This window comes from Microcaecilia unicolor, chromosome 1 (genome assembly GCF_901765095.1).
Source record: "Microcaecilia unicolor chromosome 1, aMicUni1.1, whole genome shotgun sequence".
Taxonomy (NCBI): Eukaryota; Metazoa; Chordata; class Amphibia; order Gymnophiona; family Siphonopidae; genus Microcaecilia; species Microcaecilia unicolor.
In genome coordinates, this window is record NC_044031.1 from 318,587,898 (window position 1) to 318,606,992 (window position 19,095).

The 19,095-nt window shown below is 45.7% G+C and overlaps 1 protein-coding gene across 1 annotated transcript in view; it reads left to right on the plus strand.

Annotated features, from left to right (window-relative positions):
• The first annotated feature begins 7,059 nt into the window (after nucleotides 1–7,059).
• FARS2 (phenylalanyl-tRNA synthetase 2, mitochondrial) overlaps nucleotides 7,060–19,095 on the plus strand; it is a 1,053,072-nt gene continuing 1,041,036 nt past the window's right edge. The window contains 1 exon segment of the mRNA XM_030208798.1: nucleotides 7,060–7,152. The gene's annotated coding sequence lies outside the window, so the exon portion shown is untranslated.

Below are 19,095 nucleotides of genomic sequence, written 5' to 3' on the forward strand. Positions count from 1 at the left end.
GTGTCGTCGTCGATGATACGCTGAAACCTTCTGCTCAGTGTGCTGCTGCGGCTAGGAAAGCGAATAGAATGTTGGGTGTTATTAGGAAGGGTATGGAGTCCAGGTGTGCGGATGTTATAATGCCGTTGTATCGCTCCATGGTGCGACCGCACCTGGAGTATTGTGTTCAGTACTGGTCTCCGTATCTCAAAAAAGATATAGTAGAATTGGAAAAGGTACAGCGAAGGGCGACGAAAATGATAGTGGGGATGGGACGACTTTCCTATGAAGAGAGGCTGAGAAGGCTAGGGCTTTTCAGCTTGGAGAAGAGACGGCTGAGGGGAGATATGATAGAAGTGTATAAAATAATGAGTGGAATGGATCGGGTGGATGTGAAGCGACTGTTCACGCTATCCAAAAATACTAGGACTAGAGGGCATGAGTTGAAGCTACAGTGTGGTAAATTTAAAACGAATCGGAGAAAAATTTTCTTCACCCAACGTGTAATTAGACTCTGGAATTCATTGCCGGAGAACGTGGTACGGGCGGTTAGCTTGACGGAGTTTAAAAAGGGGTTAGATAGATTCCTAAAGGACAAGTCCATAGACCGCTATTAAATGGACTTGGAAAAATTCCGCATTTTTAGGTATAACTTGTCTGGAATGTTTTTACGTTTGGGGAGCGTGCCAGGTGCCCTTGACCTGGATTGGCCACTGTCGGTGACAGGATGCTGGGCTAGATGGACCTTTGGTCTTTCCCAGTATGGCACTACTTATGTACTTATGTACTACTACTATTTAGCATTTCTATAGCGCTACAAGGCGTACGCAGCGCTATAGATTCGGCAATCGAAAGAGGTCCAGGGGATAAAAGTAGGGCATGGGGAGTACAAAAATCAACCTTTTGGAAGACGACGTTAATATTTCTGGGACAGACGTCTAGGGGGATACCCATTTTGATAAACCTTATCCAGCAATTTGGGTCGTTTTCGGGGCTGAGAATTAATTTTGACAAATTAATTTTGCGCATGCAACAGTTGGCCTGACTTCCCTTTGGTGTGGTCGGCAGGACCAATGAAATATTTGGGGGTTTATCTGCACTTAGACACCACAGTCATGTACAAGAAGAATGTTGGTGACAAATTGGAGCCGATTCGAACTTTTTGCTGCAGGTGGAGGGACTTACCCATTTCGTTCCTAGGTAGAGTGGCACTTGTAAAAATGGTGTTCCCCAAAATTTCATACCCTAAATGTTGCCAGTGTGGATTCGTAGCAAAGATGAGAGAATGTATAGGGGAGTGATCTCATCCTTCATATGGGGCGATCACAGAGCTAGGATTGGGCATAACAAACTCATTCGGAAAAGAGGTGAGAGGGGAGTTAACTTGCCTGACCTTAGGCTGTACGTCACAGCTCTCCTCAGATGGGTATATGAAGTGCATATGGGACATTACTTGTTCGTACCTTCATGTGTATGGGAAAGTGCTGCTTCCCCTCTTTCTGTTTTTAATGCCCTCCATGCTAGGGGACATCAGGTCAAGCTTTCCCCTCTCTTGAAGCCGCTTCGGATAGCGTGGGACTGGTGGCAATGTAGGCTGGGAGGTGCATCCGGGGCATCTCCATTTTTGGAGCTGTGCGATAACCCTGGGTTCGAGGTGGGGAGAGGGGTGACCGTTTTCAAGGAGTATGCTCACAAATGTTGCAGGTATGTGGGACAGGTAGCTGAGGAGAAGGGCACACAACTTCCTTCTTTTGTAGGCTGTCAAACGGTGGAATCTTCCTTCCAATTTTTTCTTTTCATATCTGCAGCTTCAACACTAGCTATTGTCCTTGAAAAGTAGAGACAAAAAATATCCAGTTTTTACTACACTTGATGTGGTGTTCATGCAAATGCCAGTGCAATTTAATAAAGTTATCGGGATGGTACCGTCTGGGTAAACTGTGGAAACCCGCCCAATTTTTCTCCTTACTGGCAGAAAAATGGAGTTTAACCTTGGGGACTGAGGTCTCTGTTCCAGAGCTCTCGCGGTGTTTTGAACTGGCTTACAAAATCACTCCAAATGTGGATCTTCACAAAATTCAGATCAAGATCCTGCATAAGGCATATCTCACACGAAGGAAAGGCAAGGCAATAGGATTCAGAGGAGTGAAACAAATGTCTGAAAAGCAAGGGCACTATGGTACATCACTTTCTGGAATGCTCAGTGTTACAAGCTTTTTGAAACGGGGTACTTGCTCATCTGGAAGAGGTTGTGGATAAGCCTTTGGAATGGAATTATAGGGTCATGCTCATGGGATTGGACTCAGGGCCAGATGCACTAAGGTCCTCGGAAGAGCCCTTCCCTTACCGATTCCATAGCGAATCGGTAGGGAACGGCCATGCATCAAGGGAATGGAATGCAAATGAGCTGCTCGTTGTAGCTCACTTGCATTTTCTATTCCCTCGGAAGCCAGTCGGCCGGCTGAGCATGCGAAGAGCAGCCAAGTGTTATGCTGGCTGCTCTGCGCATGCCAAACACGTCCAAAAAAAAAAAAAAGAACAAGCTGCATATCCCAAGTGCTAGTGTGGGACTTAAACATAAAAAAAAAAAAAGTTATGGCACCTTCGCTATGCCTGTGGACGTCCCTGCGCAGCCCGGGGGAAAGTACTACTTAACATTTCTATAGCGCTACAAGGCATACGCAGCGCTTTACACTTGAACATGAAGAGACAGTCCCTGCTCGACAGAGCTTACAATCTAATTAGGACAAACATCACCAACAGAACCTGAAAATGTCTTTGCCTTTATAAATTCATTTTACTATTACTATTTTATTTTTTTCTGCACCAGTTTATGCTCATATTCAGTGGCTCCATTCATTTAAATTGCTACAATCATTACACATGGATAAAATGATGGGATTGCCTGCTTGTCTATTTTAAAGCATGGAAACAGATGTTAAAAAGTAAAAATAATGAAGTGATACTTAAAAAACCAACCAACCATATAAGTAGCAACTGACACCATTAATGCATATAAGGTAGACCTTTTATTTAGTTGGCTTGTTCTATTCAAAGTAGCTTAATTTGTATGTTGGCTCCTAGCCTGTCCTTAACTACTCAACCAACATAAAAAAAAAAAAAAGACTAAAGTAACACTTATGGCTGTGGTAGCAAACTGCACCTTCCAACACCTTCTCCCAGTCCTGTTTCAATAATTCAGCCCAGCTGCACTTGTGCTCTCTGCCCAAGCTGATGCAAGGACCAATGCTTCAGCATTTGAAATTTTATTAATTTATAATGATACAGGGATATGAAATGCAAAATACAAGGAATAATTAAATAGTCATATCAAAGAATATCAATATATAAGTAACAGAGGAGGGAAAGGTGGGGAGGTTAGGGGAAAGCAAGTTATAAATATAGTCAAAACAGAACCTGCAATTTACACTCAAATACTATGGAGAACTCTTGCAAGGACCAACAACCGGCAACCTCCACGAGTAGGTAGCGATCTGGCGGCACGTGGAGATCGCCACACGCATGCGCCTGTAGATCAGGTGACCTCTGATGCTGCTGACACGTAGATGTGGCAGTGTGAGTGTGCTCTTACTACTACTACTTAACATTTCTATAGCGCTACAAGGCATACGCAGCGCTGTACACCATACACAAAAAGACAGTCCCTGCTCAAAGAGCTTACAATCTAGATAAGACAGGAGACAGACATAACAATTAAGGGTATGTTACATCTGTGCTCCCCTCGCCCTCTGGTGGCCAGAACCGGTGGCTGCTATGGACTATCACCTGTTCCAGACTTTAGCCCATTTGGAACCTCTCTGCCTTTGCTTTGCGTCCAAGGCCCTGGTATGATGGTGCTTTTGCACATCAGCCTGAGTTTGTTTCCTTGCTCTGGTTCTTGCCTGTCCTAGTTAGTCTATGTTTAGTTCAGGGTATTGCTTGTTTGCTGAATTGCTTGTTTCCCAGTCTTGTTTGAATGTCTTTGCCTAGTTCTGGGTTTATCTGTGTTTGTTCCCTGCTTCAGTGGCTGCTGGCAGCTTTCAGTTCAGTCTCCTGTCTAGCTGCGTTGGTTCGCTGTTTAAGTGGCCGTTCGCAGCTTTTAGTCTTGTCCTTTAGCCTATCCTTTCCCTGCCTTGCTGTCCCTGTTTATTCCTTTTCCCTGTGACCCTCAGTCCCTGTGCTGCCTAGCTGATATCCAGTCCCAGTACTGTCCAGTAAGTCCTGCCAGCCATCTGAAGTCAGGAGCTCAACTTCTGGTGAAAAGCGGCCAGGTGCAGGTGAAGCCTAACTGCTTGTCAGAGATCTGCCCTGTCTCTAGTGTGGGGTCGTTTTGCCTGCCACTGCCGCTCCTCGGCAGTGGCCCAAGGGCTCACAAACCCAGTTCCAGCTTTGAATACGTGACAGGGTAGGGAAATAAAGAGGTGAGGATAAAGGATAGGGCAAGTGAGCAGTGGTTAGCAGTCAAAAGCAGTGGTAAAAAGGTGGGCTTTAAGTTTGGACTTGAAAACGGCCAAAGAGGGGTTTAGACGTACAGGCTCAGGAAGTTTATTCCCGGCGTGAGGTGCAGTAAGATAAAAGGAACGGAGTCTGGAATTAGCAGTAGACGAGAAGGGGACAGATAAGAGAGATTTATCAACAGAACGAAGTACCCGAGGGGGGGGGGGGGTGTAGGGAGAGACAAGTGTGAAGAGGTACTGGGGAGCGGCACAGTGAATGCACTTATAGGTCAATAAGAGAAGTTTGAATTGAATGCGGAAACGGATAGGGAGCCAGTGAAGTGACTTAAGAAGAGGGCTAATCTGAGCATAGCGACTTTGGTGGAAAATGAGTCGCGCAGCAGAGTTTTGGACTGATTGAAGAGGAGAGAGATAGCTAAGAGGGAAGGCCGGTGAGAAGCAGGTTACAATAATCAAGATGAGAGATGATAGGAGTGTGGATAAGGGTTCTGGTAGAGTGCTCAGAGATGAAGGGACGGATTTTGCTGATGTTATAGAGAAAGAAACGACAGGTTTTGGCAATCTGCTGAATGTGAGCAGAGAAGGAGAGAGGAGTCAAAGATGACCCCAAGGTTACGAGCAGATGAGCCAGGGAGAATGAGAGTGCCATCCACAGACATAGAGAAAGGGGGGGAGAGGAGAGGTAGGTATAGGGGGAAAGATGAGAAGCTCGGTTTTGGCTCTTCTTGGTCTTAACTCTTTTTCGTAGAAGTATCGCTGCATCAGTACTGGCAGAAAGCAAGTGCGTCTGTCTGCACTTAATGTATCACATGGAAAAAGCTCTTTTTGATTACAATCATCAGCACACCGTATCGGTGAGTTTGTACACTATGAGCCATATACTCCGGTATTGCATAAGGTATTCCTTTCGACCATACCCCAAATTTTTTTCTAAGGTGGTGTTTCCATTTTATTTAAATCAATCCATAATACTTCCACTGGCGAGTTTCAAGCGTTGGTACTCAAATATTACATAACTAGCCGTTAAGCCAGTTAAAACGGGCGAGATTTCCAGCAACCCTCCTCGCCGCCGCTCCCTCCCCCCTTCGGGCCCCCTGCACTGACCTGACAGCGCCTCTCACCTCCGTGTGAAAGCGCTGCAGGCAGCAGCAGATCGCCTGCAGTGCTTTCACACGGAGGTGAGAGGCGCTGTCAGGTCAGTGCAGGGGGCCCGATACGGAGGGGGACGGGAGCGAAGGGATGGGGGTGAGGGTGGAGGTTGGTGCGCGCTTTGTTCATTTCCAAGCGGCAGCGTCCAACTCCGTTTCCCTCTCTGTTCCGCCCTCCGACGTCATCACGTCTTGACGCAAGGGCGAGACAGAGAGGGAAGTCTCTACTGCGCATTTGCAGGTGAGTCGGTCACTTGCCATTTATATGTTTGATAAGATAGTCCTTGGCCCACACTCAACACGTCTTCCAAAGGTGGTGTCTCCATTATTTAAATCAATCCATAATAGTTCCGCTCGTATTAGGGTTACCATTTGTCCGGATTTCCCCGGACATGTCCTCTTTTTGAGGGCATGTCCGGGGCGTCCGGCGGGTTTTGCCTGCATGCACGTTTGTCCGGATTTCTGGACAAACGTGCGTGCGGGAGGGCGCGCGTGCGTGCAGTTGCGCGATCCATCGGCGCCGTGGGTCTCCCCTCACCTTCCTTACCATCTTCCCTGGTGGTCTAGTGACGTCTTTCGGGGCAGGAAAGAGCCCCCTCTTTCCTGCCCGGAGCTCTGCCTTGCCCATCCTCCTTCTCGGTCTCTGCTGGTGATTCAAAATGGCCACCGAGAGTTGAAGTCTCGCGAGGCCGCTTCAACTCTCGGCGGCCATTTTGAATCCTCAGCCGAGACCGAGAAGGATGTAGGCAAGGGCAGGCAGCGCTCCGGGCAGGAAAGAGGGGACTCTTTCCTGCCCCGAAGACGTCACTAGACCACCAGGGAAGATGGTAAGGAAGGGGAGGGGAGCATGTGACAGGGGGAGGGGAGTATGTGATGGGGGGGCGGGGGAGGGGACTATGTGAAGAGGGGAGGGGAAAGGGGGCGGAATTACGATCCAAAAGGGGCGTGGCAGTGGGCGTGGCGGGTGCAGGCGGGGGCGTGGCATGTGTCCTCTTTTTCAGAGGACACAAAATGGTAACCCTAGCTCGTATCTACCTGCTCGCACTGATGCTAACCAACGTGCATTGTATACTTTAGATTGTGCTCGAGCACGTGCCCGCCGAGGCCGCTCATCTCAGTTCTTTCTTTTTCTACGGGAGTGGCAGCTGCCTCGAGCACTCACAAAACGTACTTTGTCGCAATGGATAGCGGCTTGAATCTTTTTCTACTATGAAAATGGAGATTCCTCAAGACTCAGCCCATCGTCTTCGGACTACGCTAGTAAAAGCGCATCTTCACAGAGTGTCTCCTATATAGATTTGTAAAGCATGTGGCGGATCCTTGCATACTTTCACGGAGCATTAACTGCATCAATGCTACTGCTTCGTCAACCGACTCCAGTTGCAGATTCAGACAGAGAAGTCTCTCTTGCTCAGTGCACACTGCGCTCCCTTCTGACGTAACTTCCTGTTTCTGGTAAGGCGGGATGAAGAGGAAGGAGAGGTTGTAGTTGTAGTTTATTATAGAGGACGGTCACGGGGCACCGGAGAAGGAAAGTTGTGGGATTGCTAGTGGGCGACCTGAGTCAGGTATGATGATGAGCTTGATTGGGGACGTTTGAGGGACAGGTGCCGTATCGCGGAAAAGGGGGAGCGTGTAGATCGTGCAGAGGGGTGACCGAGCCCCGCATGCGTGAGGATGGGTGCTTGGCGGCGTGCGAGAGTGTGAGTCCTTTCGAATGCTTGTGCGTGTGTCGCACGCCGAATGCGTGAGACTTGGTATCTTTGCACAATCAGATCTGCATAGTGCTGCCATCTAAAACTGATAATGTTCGTGCTTTTTCCCAAGTGAACCTATCTAGTTCTCTGTGTAAGGAAGCTAGTATGCTGAGCTTGCAGCGCTTTTAGTAGACCCTTTGCTATTGAAAGCAATAGCAAAAGATAATTAGAAATATGCATGGTCCATCTGTACAAAGTCAAAAGCTGTGCCAGTTGGATAGACAGTGCCTTAAAGGTGGACAACATTTTTTTTAAACTTATTGGACAGCATTTTAATTTATTTGAAAGCTTCCCATATGTACTTATAAATATCATGAAATAATTGAATATCACTAAAACCGCTTCAAAAATGATTGTAGCTGGTAGAAACAGCAATTATAAACTCTGTATTTTGTGCTAATTTTTCTATGCTAAAATCTAAAATAAATACAATACAATACAGATGGCCAAATTTCAGTGAGGATGTCCTGATGGGTTCATCTTAACTGTAGTAATCTGCCTTGGGAAGTCTGGTGTTATAAAGATAATGGAATATATTGAAATTAAATGCAAGTAGAATTAAACTTACCTTTCATTGTGGCACATGGCATCATATCTTTATCTGTTTTGTAGAAGTTTACCTTTTAGATACACAAGTGGATTATTCTGTTTTGAATATGTTTCAGGGGCAGGTGGTTTATAAGTCAAAATAAAAATAAATATTTTATGTAATAGCTCTCATTTGTCTAAACATAACTAAATGGGCTACAAGCCCCTAATGCAGTCCATTGGTTTTATGTTTTGTCCTTGTGATGACTTCTACTGTGCTAAAACTGAAAATACAGTGAGACAGAATAATAGAATTCAGTAACATCCAAAACTTATTCATTATTATAGCTGTGTTCACACTTGGGTAGTAACTGAGAAAATGCTGTTGAAAAATTACTTGAAGAAGAAATAGATATCACAGAACTGGACAATGTTGGCACATTTAGACTGATTCTGGACTTCGGCATGAAGGTAGCTCTTTCCTCATTATTTAATATCTTTCTTTTAAATACTTGTAATAAACAATATTAAGTGCATTTTTGTAGTATACCACTGCATGGCTGCGTTTTTATTACACCGTTTGCTACTGAAAACAATAGCAAAAGATTATTAGAAATATGTGTGGTATATCTGTAAAAAGACAAAAGCTGTTCCAGTTGGAGAGCCACTGCCTTAAAAGTGGATGACAAAAGTTGTTTTTTTTTAAACTTATTTGAAAGCTTCCCATATGTACATATAAATACCATGAAATAACAGTTGAATATTTTTGTTGCATTTGTACCCCGCGCTTTCCCACTCATGGCAGGCTCAATGCGGCTTACATGGGGCAATGGAGGGTTAAGTGACCTCCACAGAGTCAGAAGGAGCTGCCTGTGCCTGAAGTGGGAATCGAACTCAGTTCCTCAGTTCCCCAGGATCAACGTCCACCACCCTAACCACTAGGCCATTCCTCCACTCCACTAAAACAGCTTCAAAAATTATTGTAGCTGTTGGAAATAGCAATTATGAGCTCTGTATTTTGTGCTCCAGGGAGTGATGGCTTTGTTGGGGAGTTTTATAAATGTCTTCAAATTCAATTAGTAGGTCCACTAATTGATTACTACAACACTGTAGTGGTGGAGGGACAATTTCCGCTTCATGAAAACACTGCCCTCATCACGTTGCTCCCCAAACCTAACAAACTACAAGATTTGACCAGTTCTTACCAGCGCCCATTTCACTCTTTAATGTCGATATCAAACTTTTGTCAGAAATTTTAGCTACCTGAATGGCAACGTTTCTACCCCACTTAGTGGGGACTGAACAGTTGGGCTTTGTGAGGGGCCGGCAATCGGTCTTAAATGTCCGCAAAGTTTTGCTGGCGATCTCGCACTGTCAAACTATCCACGCTTGCTTTAAGCCTTGACGCTGAAAAGGCTTTTGACCAAGTATGCTGGAAGTTTCTTTTTGCTGTATTATCTTGTTGTGGGCTGAGTGGTTTGTTTCTTTGAGCGGTGGAGGCCTTGTATTCTCATCCCAAGGCCCAATTAATAGTGAATGGGGGGCGCATATCTCTTCGTTTCCCATTTTTCATGGGACGTGGCAGGGAATGCCCTCTCTCACCTCTTCTTTTTGCTCTCTCATTAGAACGTTTATTGCACCTACTAAATGCTGATCCGCTAATCCCCGGGGTACGAATTCAAAATTGCTTGTTTAAGGTGCTAGTTTTTGCCAACTTGATGATGCTACTTGTTGATCCTCAACAATCCCTCCCCCGATTGCTGTTTGTAATTACAGATTATGGGGTGCTCTCTGGTTTTACTCTAAATCTCAGTAAATCCAAGGCTTTGCCCTTCCATTGGTGCACGCTGAACGGCAGAGGCACTTTCTCTTGCAGTGAGAGGACCAGGCGCTCAAATATCTGGGTGTCTGTATCCCATCTGACCTGTCTCTTCTTATTCTTTTAACATTAATCCTTTACGAACCTCTACAGGGAGGAAACTGGAGCTTTGGAGGGCCTATCTTCTGTCTCTTTGAGGTCGTACAGCTCTTTTTAACATGGTATTAGTGCCCCAGTAGCTTTGTGTTCCAAATTCTATTATATTGTAGAGATGCTATTCAGTTGTATAATACAGAAGTATCTTTGGCAGGGAAGGCGGCCCAGTGTATTAGGAATGCGACATCTTGATTGATTTCAGGGTACCTAGGATTTTTCAATTACTGAATTAGAGACTAACCTAGTCCCTGGGATACACTTTAGTTATATTCTCTATGGCACTGGTGCGTTTCCTTCAGGGACATTTAAGGCCTTCCCTATTTTGAACAACAGGGCTGTTTGGAGATGGGTTTGCAAACACTACCATTTTGTACCACATGAGACACCCTTTATACCCATATAACGTAACCCTTCTTTTCCACTAGGGCTTCAGAACAGCATATTTGATCGATCGCATAGAAAAAGAATAACATTTGTTACAAGTGTTGTTAGATGATGGATTCATGAGGCCCTATGAAGACCAACAGTAGGAATATGGCCTCTAATCTAGAGATTACTTTGCCTGCCTTCAACTGAGGCACTATGTACAGTCTTTGGCTTGGGAGAATCTTATAGAGGACGTTCAAGAGACCATATCTGAGGCTTATACCTTGGGATCACAGAAATTAGTCCCTTTAACTTTTCATCACTGTTATCTACAAGATACTACAGCGGTTGTGGATTATTGTAAACTCACAGATGTCTGGATCTGAGAGCTTCCATTTCAGCTACAGCCATCTCAGCTTCAGGGGTTTATCCTTTTCTATTCCAAAGTGCACACCTAATGTTCTTCACCGTGAACTTCTCTATAAATTTGCGCTTTGGTTATTCTTTTCACCCCACGGTGATTGTTGAGCTTTTCTGGACATGACTGAGCAGTGTCCGAAATGTGCTTTCCTTGATGCACCATGGAGGAACGTGTTTTGGTCTTGCTCACCAGTGCAACAGTTTTGGATTGATCTTCTGGATTGTTTCCAGAACTTATCAACCTTGAGTATTCCAACATCTACCTGTAGTGTTGTTTGATGAGTGTGTATTCGATGGGCCAGTACAAAAGGGATGTAGAGAGTATCTGTGTCTGGTAATCCTTATGGCCCTGAAAACCATACTGTTTTCTTGGTTGTCCCCTGAGGCACCCTCTTGCCAATGATGAAAATAGATAGACTCCAGGAGCATGATTTTTCTGATGCCCTAGGTAAACGTTTTTGTCAAGCTTGGGAACCCTTTTTGCAGACTCTTACCTCCCAGGACAGAAGTTGATTACTTAATTGTCGACTTGAATTATTTATTTATTACTTACTGTCGAATGCTCACTCACCAAGCAAATTATCATTTCCAAGACCATAGTTAGAGGAAGGGAAAGGGCAATTGTGGGGGAGGGGGCGGTGGGAGAGGGCAGTTACTTCTGGCTGGATTTGACATTGGAAGTACTCGTAAAATGACTTACCTACTGTTTTTTTTATTTTTTTTTTTTTATTTATTCTTTTATTCATTTAAACAATATTTACAAGAAACATCTTGCTTAGGAAAGTATCGTATAAGTAGGAACTATTGTAAAAGGAAAATATTTCTCAAAAACAAGCATATAAATCTATACACTTTCAAATTTATACGACACTCAAGTCCATAATGGGAGATCCAAGATATCAGGTAATCTAAGGGGAGAAATAATATAGGAAAAAAGTTGCCAGGTAAATCATTCTCTGCTAAGAAATTATACATTATTCTTTAAAGCATTCTCCATTTTAACTGAGGCTACTAATGCTGACAGATGTTCAGGTTCAGTAAATACATATTTCTTCCCCCCCAGCCTTATTATGCACTTGCAGGGGTACCTTAAAAAGAAGACACCCCCCAAGTGCAAAATTTCTGGCTTAAGGAGTAAGAATTGTTTCCTCCGTCGACGTGTCTCCTTGGAGACATCAGGAAATAACAATATTTTGAGACCCAAAAAGGGATTCTCTTTATTACGGAAAAAAAGGCAGAAGATCCAATTCTTATCAGGAAGTAGGGCAACAGTCGCCACCAAAGTAGCGGCTGTGACCAATTCAGAGTCAGAAGTCTCAAGCAAAAGAGAAACATCAATAGGTTTTTCAGTCTCTTGATTCAAGTTCCTTTCTGGGACATAATAAACTTGGGATAAGGGTGGAAAGTCCTTTTCCTGAACATTCAAATTTTCACGAAAATAGCGTTTCAACATATCAAGAGGAAAAACATTTGGAATCCTAGGGAAGTTAACGAATCTCAGGTTATGATTTTTAGTATAATTGTCAAAAGCCTCTGATTTACGCCTGAGATTAGTTACTTCTTTTACCATCAAAGTTTGTAACGTTTCCGTCTTCATAACCCTTTGGTCAATTTTTTCCATTTTCTCATTTAAAACTTTAAACTCTTCCTCTTTTTTTTTCAGGTCACTTTCAATAGTCTTTACTCTAGGCAAAAACTCTTCATTTTGCTTAAGGAAACATTGTCCTAGGTTGGACATTAAATCCCACAAAGTGTCTAAAGTCACATTCTTTGGCTTGGCTACTAACTCTTTAGGAAGTTCAAACCTTACTGAAGACTGTAAATCTGCTGCACTTCGACCCTCAGTTTCTCTCTCCTCAATAAATGATGATGATATGGGCAAACTTCCCTCCATTCCTTCCCCCGATGGTAGAGACGCTTCTCCCCGAGGTTCTTTCGGGTCCCCTGCTCCTTCCGAGGGAGACCCCGTCGGGTCAAAGAGGAAGGAACTGGCGCCAAGCGGTTGAGGAGGAGGAGTGCGTGCAGCGGGGCTTAAGGTAGTTTCCAGTCCGGGGGAAGCCAAAGTCTCCCGTTCGCCGGCGTTCCCAATCGGAGGCGTTCCGCCTTCTTGTATAACTTCCCGTGGCCTCATGAATCGATCCAAAGGACCAGGTAACGGGGGTAAATGCGGGGAAGCTCTGCCCGCGATTTTCCCACGGCGTTTAGGCATCGTAGGAGCGAGGTCTAGGGCGTCTTAGCAGGGCGCAGCCATCTTGGATCCTGACTTACCTACTGTTAATGGTTTTATATGGATGTATATCATTACTTCTGCTTAAAATAATAAAAATGATTTAAACATAAATAAAAATGCTACCAACAATAAAGAATGACAACAGGATGCAACAGCTCATAGGTTTGTTTGTACTGGGGGATGACGGCTACACAGGAAGAGGAAATAGAGACTACCTAATTGGTTTCAATGTCTCTTGGTTTCCTGTCTGTTAAACCCCCTTGGTCCCTCCCATATGTATTTTAGCACTTGGTGTAGGATGCAATTATAAAATAAGTGGTCAGAAATTAACCTTATTGCTTAAAATTTTTTTTCTTTAATACTGTTGTTCATACTATTGTTAACTGCATATGAACAGGATGGTGAACCTTCAGCCATTCCCTCTCCCTCCCTGTGGTAGCATTAACAACCCTCCCCCCCAAAACCCAGCACCTTACCTATCTCTAGGTAGCCAGCATCACCATTTTCCTTCCCAGGGTGGGCAGCAGCCCCTTCCCCTTCCTTCTCTCTCAGGTGACCAGCCACACGCTAAAAATATATATATTTTATTATTTAGCACTGGGGGTGTGTAGGTGCAGAGAGTAGGTATGTACTGCTCTAATTGCTTAGTGCTGCTACATTGCTACAGAGTAACTGATTAGCATGTGGTTAGCATGTGAGCCCTTATCACCTAGAAAATAGGTGTTGGTAAGGGGCTCGCTAATGGGGAAATTAGCATGTGGCCATTTTACTGCCACTCTAAATTTGGCCTCAGTGTGTAGGAAAGCCCTCGTGCTAGTCATAGTTCTGGCCACTTTATAGCGCAGCATAGTAAAAGGGCCTCTAAGAATCGCAGTATCAAAACAGAGTTGTCATCCTTTTTTTCCCCCTAACTTTATTTAACAAGAAAACTGTCAGGGGTCATGTGATGTGCTGAATATAATAACAGCATTTTTTTTCTGTGCCCTGGCTTCCCACTTATAGGAATTAGGTGTGTAGGACACTGCTACTGTTTATGGACAGATAACTATTTAAAATTAGCATTCATATAGCAGTGAAGGCAATGAAAAGGGAGAAAGATAAGGCCAGGCCCCCTGGCCTTGCAGATTCTAAGATGGCAGATACAGTAGAAGGTGCGCTTTGGTGAGTGAGAAATTTATATTGAAGCAACTTACATTTGTGAAAGCCCTAGATGCTAAATGATTTGAAATCACCAAGTAGCCAGGCACTGTGTCTCACTTGCCCTCAGAATTTGGTGGACACATAATGGAGTGGAGCAAAGAGTAGGGGAGTCGGTAAAGGATGTGTTTTCAGACCTGTGGCTGGAGGCAATGGTGGGCAAGTACGAAGCAGAATTAGAAGCAAAAATAGGGGGGTCACGTGATGGCAGCGACCTGAACGGATGCCGGGTGACTGATCTCCTCCTCAGCATGGAAAACTGGCTTATACACCTGCTTTACCCCCTCTTTCCTAGACCTCAGTGAGTGCAAAGGTGCATTGTTGGAGGCAGCAGAGTAGACTAGGTGTTTTTATAGGCAGCTACGCTGGTATGCCCGCTAAAACCCCAAGACCTGTTAGCGTGTGAGCCCTCAAGCGGCCAAGATGGCATCTGAGCGGAGCTCTCCAGGAACCCAGGAGCTGCCAGTGGTCACATTGCAAGAAGCAGCAATCAAAGAAATAACAAGAAATCTAGCAGATATTTTAGATGACAAACTTTCCAAATTATATGCTGCAATGGACGAACTTAAAGAGAGCATGACCGTGCAAAACACCGGCTTTCAGCAGGCAGAGGACAGAATCTCGACCCAGGAGGACCTTACCTTAAGCATGTCTGCCCAAGTAATGATGCTGGAGAAACGCTGCAAGCAGCTAGAGGAGCGAGTTGACGATCAGGAAAACAGGAGCCGTCGCAACAATATTCAAATAGTCGGGCGCCTGAGGGAATCAGAGATATAGAACTATGGGACCTGGTTAAGTCTTGGCTTCCACGAGAGCTGGGCCTGGAAGTGGAAGGGCAGCGGTTACGCATCGAGAGAGTACACTGCGTGGGTGTGATGAAGGAGCAGAATGCAAGGCCACGTCCAATACTCGCTAGAATTCTTAACTATGCAGAGAAAGCCCAACTTATGTCTAAATTTCGACAGCACAATGAAGTGATTTATCATGGATCCGAGCTAATGCTTTTCCAGGACTTCTCACCAAGAGTATCAGATCTGCGTAGGCGGTTGTTGCCATATTCCTCAACTGTTCAACAAAGGGGTCAAGTTCTCTCTTCAGTATCCAGCTAAAGTGCTTGTAGTGCATGAGAACAACATGGTGTTATGGAAACTCCGGAGGAGCTAAAAACCTTCTTGGAAAAGTTATCCTAAGAGAAATATCGGGACTTAGTTTATGCTCTACGTGGTTTCTCTCTCTTGGAATATACAGATCGAGCCTAATGCTTCCCTCCACCCTGAGCTAAGAGATGTGCCGATTATGATGTGAACTATGGCATATTTGGCACTTTGTCTTGTTTTTTAAAGACTTGCGCTTGAGGGACTGCTCGTAGCCAAGGTCCTTGGTGTGTCTGTGACTTCTACTGGCTATCTGAACATGTGTTTGGAGCAAGATCGGCTGCTGGCGGTGCAGAAGCCGCGGGTTTTCATGATCATTGAAATGGATGTTAGCGGGGCGAGCGGGTAAGTGAAGAGGAGTTGCTCGCTGACCTGCCCGGATTGCGGACTCACACATTCATGACTTTTGATTTTCTTGTGAAATGGTGTGCCTGCATCGCTTAAGTGAAGGGAGGTATTAGGGAGGAAAGTGGGGGAGGGGGGCAGTCAAGAATAAAAGGGTAGGTGCAGCACTATGTGCTTTGGGGGGGTGGATGGAGTGTGTAGGAGGGGAGGGGAGGAGGGCTGGCTTTGAGGGGGCTGAATGTATGGGGTGAAGTTGTGCGATGGATGCCAGGGGATCGGAGGGAGGCAAAGGGAGGGTTGAGAGGGGGGGAGATTTGTGGATTCCTGTGTCTGGGGGAGTGTATCCTTTTGTATTCTTGATTTGCAGATTTGGCTATCGTGCTGTGGAGGGCAGTTAGGCTGGGACGTCGCCCCTCGGATTAATCTCAGAAATAGTGGCTACAGGCCTATGGTACTCTAGTTGTGGGATGAGCAGTCTTAGAATAGCCACCCTTTAATGTTGATGGCATACATTCGCCTGTAAAGCACACAAAGATTCTCCAATATAGTAGACGTCTTAAAGTAGATGTGTTATGTAATATGGATGGGAACCCTCCAATGGGTTAAAATGGCATTGTGCTCGATATATGCCACAAACATGTGCCCCCACAAGTTTTTTTTTTCTGCAGTGCTTGCCTCTTTGGTCGCATTAAATGAATACAAGCTTGTGTTGGGGGGTGACTATAACATTACGGCTGATCCACTGATTGACTGCAAGCCCCTCAAGGCCAGGATGAAGGGATGGGATGAGAAGGGAGTTAACTTTCTTATGAAGGAGCTGGCTCTGCTGGATATCTGGCGGACATTGTGCACGTGGGAGTAGTATGTATAGTCATGTTCATCTGAATTCAAAGTCCATGCCAGGCTAGATTATATATTGCTTTCCTCCTCGCTGTTATCAATGGCATGAGCCTCTGGGATAGATCAGGGAGCGGTTTCAGATCATAATATGGTATGGGTAGATTTGGACCTGGGGTGGGATGTACGATGTGCAGGCTGGCGGATGAACCCCACATTATACCAAAACACTGATTTCCACCAGTTCCTGGGAGAGGCATGGAACCAGTTCCTACAGGAAAACAATCCTCATGATGTAAACCCAATAATGTATTGGAAGGCAGGCAAGGCAGTCATGAGGGGAAGAATAATAGAAATTTCTAGTCAGCAGTGCAGGGAGCAGGATGGGGAGTTGGTGCGGTCAGGGCCGGTCTTAAGGCGAGGCGACCGCATTGGGCCCAGCGCGCGCCTCAGGTCGCCCCGCCCGCCCGAGCTCCAGTCCGTCCTCCCAACGAATCTGATGCACGACAGCGGCATGGTGGGGGCGGTCTGCCCCCCCGATGTCAGCGGGTGGGGGGGGTGCTCCGAGTCGCTGCTCTCCTGTCTCCTGCCTTTAAAAATGCAATTTGGAAGCGCCGAAAGTGACAGGCAGCGCCTCACGTCTGCCCGCCCTGCTACTAAAATCTGTTCGACGTCATTGGGCCTTCCCACATTGAGTCCCACCCTCCTCTGAGGAAACTTCCAATTACCGCGAGGGCGGGCGGGACTCAATGTGGGGAAGGCCCGAACAACATCGAAGAGATTTTTAGTAGCAGGGCAGATGCGAGGCGCTGCCTGTCACTGTCTCTCCGACACTTCCAAATTGTTTTTTTAAAGGCAGTGAGGGTGGTGGGCGGCAGAATGGAGCTCAGCTGGTAGGTGGGTCGGGGAGGGACTCAGATGGGAGAAGGGTGGGGGAAGGGTAGGGTGGGGGTTCTCAAATGGGGAGGTGGAGAGGGGGTTCACGGATGGGAGAAGGGGTGGAGAGGGGGTTCTTGGATGGTTGAAGAGGACTGGGGTTGGGGGAGGGGATTCTCGGATGGGAGAAGGGGACTGTCACTGGGGTCTGAGATGGGGCCTGGGGCTGGTGGGAAAATGGGGCATGCGTGGGTCAGGTGGGAGAATGGTTCTGAAAAGGGGGCCCTAATACAAGGCATGTGGATGAAGGGGGCTGGAACTGGGGGCTGAAAAGGAGGGTAGGTGGGATAAGGCTAGTACTGGGACTGGGGGCTGAAAAGGGGACAGGGAGAAGTGGCTGGGGGGCTGAAGCTCGGGACTGGTGGGATAGTGGGGCTGGAACTGGGGGCTGAAAAAAAGGGGCGGAGAGAGGGGCAGATCCTGGATGGGGGAGCGAGAGGGAGGGCAAACCCTGGATGGATGACAGAGGGAGGGCAAATGGTGGATTGAAGGGGCAGAGAGAGAGGGCTGACAGTGGATGGAAGGGATAGAAAGGGCAGACAGTGAATGGATGGGGGGGAGAGAGAGGGCAGACAGGGGCAGATGGTGGATGGATCATGGAAGGGGCAGAGATAGAGGGCAGATGTGGATGGAGAGGGCAGACATTGGATGGAGGGGACAGCAGAGAGGGCAGACACTGGATGGCAGAGAGAGACCGAAGACAGATGCTGGATGGAAGGAAGACAGTGAAAAGAAGATGAGGAAAGGAGAAACCTGAGACAACAAACTGTAAATAAAATATATATTTTTATTCTTTTGCTTTAGGATAAAGTAGTATTGTAGATGTGTTAATAAATGTTTGTAATATAGAACATGTAAACAAGGTAATCTTTTGATTGGACTAATTTTAATACATTTTTAATACATTTTGTCTAACTTTCGGAGAACAAAACCCCCTTTCTCAGGTCAGGATAGGATACTGTAACAGTACTATACTATATTGACCTGAGGAAGGATGTTTTGGCCTCTGAAAGCTAAATCTATTAGTCCAATAAAATGACATTATTTTATTTTCTATATTTGTTTTATTTCTATTTGTTAATTTGAAAAAGTGGTGATTGGTATTTGTTAGGTTTTTTTTTTCAAATTTACATCTGCTGTCTTTATATTTTGCACAGTACTAGGGGACATTTTCTGTTTCTGTGCTGTTGCATTGTATGCAGAGTCTGGCATCTTGGCGGTTCAGTTTAATTTTTGTCTAAATAGAAAGTTTTAATATTACTACTAATATTAGTGGATTAGGGTGTATCAGTGTTTATGAAAAAGACATGGCTTTCACTTGGCATTGACTGTGCAGGATCGACGACGATCTGTACTATTCTGTCTGGTTTCATTTTACAATAGGTGAATTGATGCTCTAGTGCTCACTGTAGTGTTTTAAGATGTTTTCCTTTTCTTTGTGTGATTTAGTAGAAATGGCTGCTTATGGTATGGTAGAATTGCTCTAAAGGTCCTGAGTGTTTTGTATTCTCGGCATACCTAGTACTGGATTTTGGAGGGGGATGTTAAAAAATGACTGGGAGGGAGGGAGGGGAGCTTGGAGCTGGGAGGGAGGGAGGCCCTGGAGCTGGGGACTTTGGAGCTCGGAGGGAGCGGTCTGGGAGCTTGGAGGGAGGGGTTGCCGGCCCTGGAGCTAGGGAGGGGGCCCCATCAAATCGGTCTGCATAGGGCCCCACACTTGCTAAGACCGGCCTTGGGTGCGGTTACTTAAACAGCTACAAACGGCC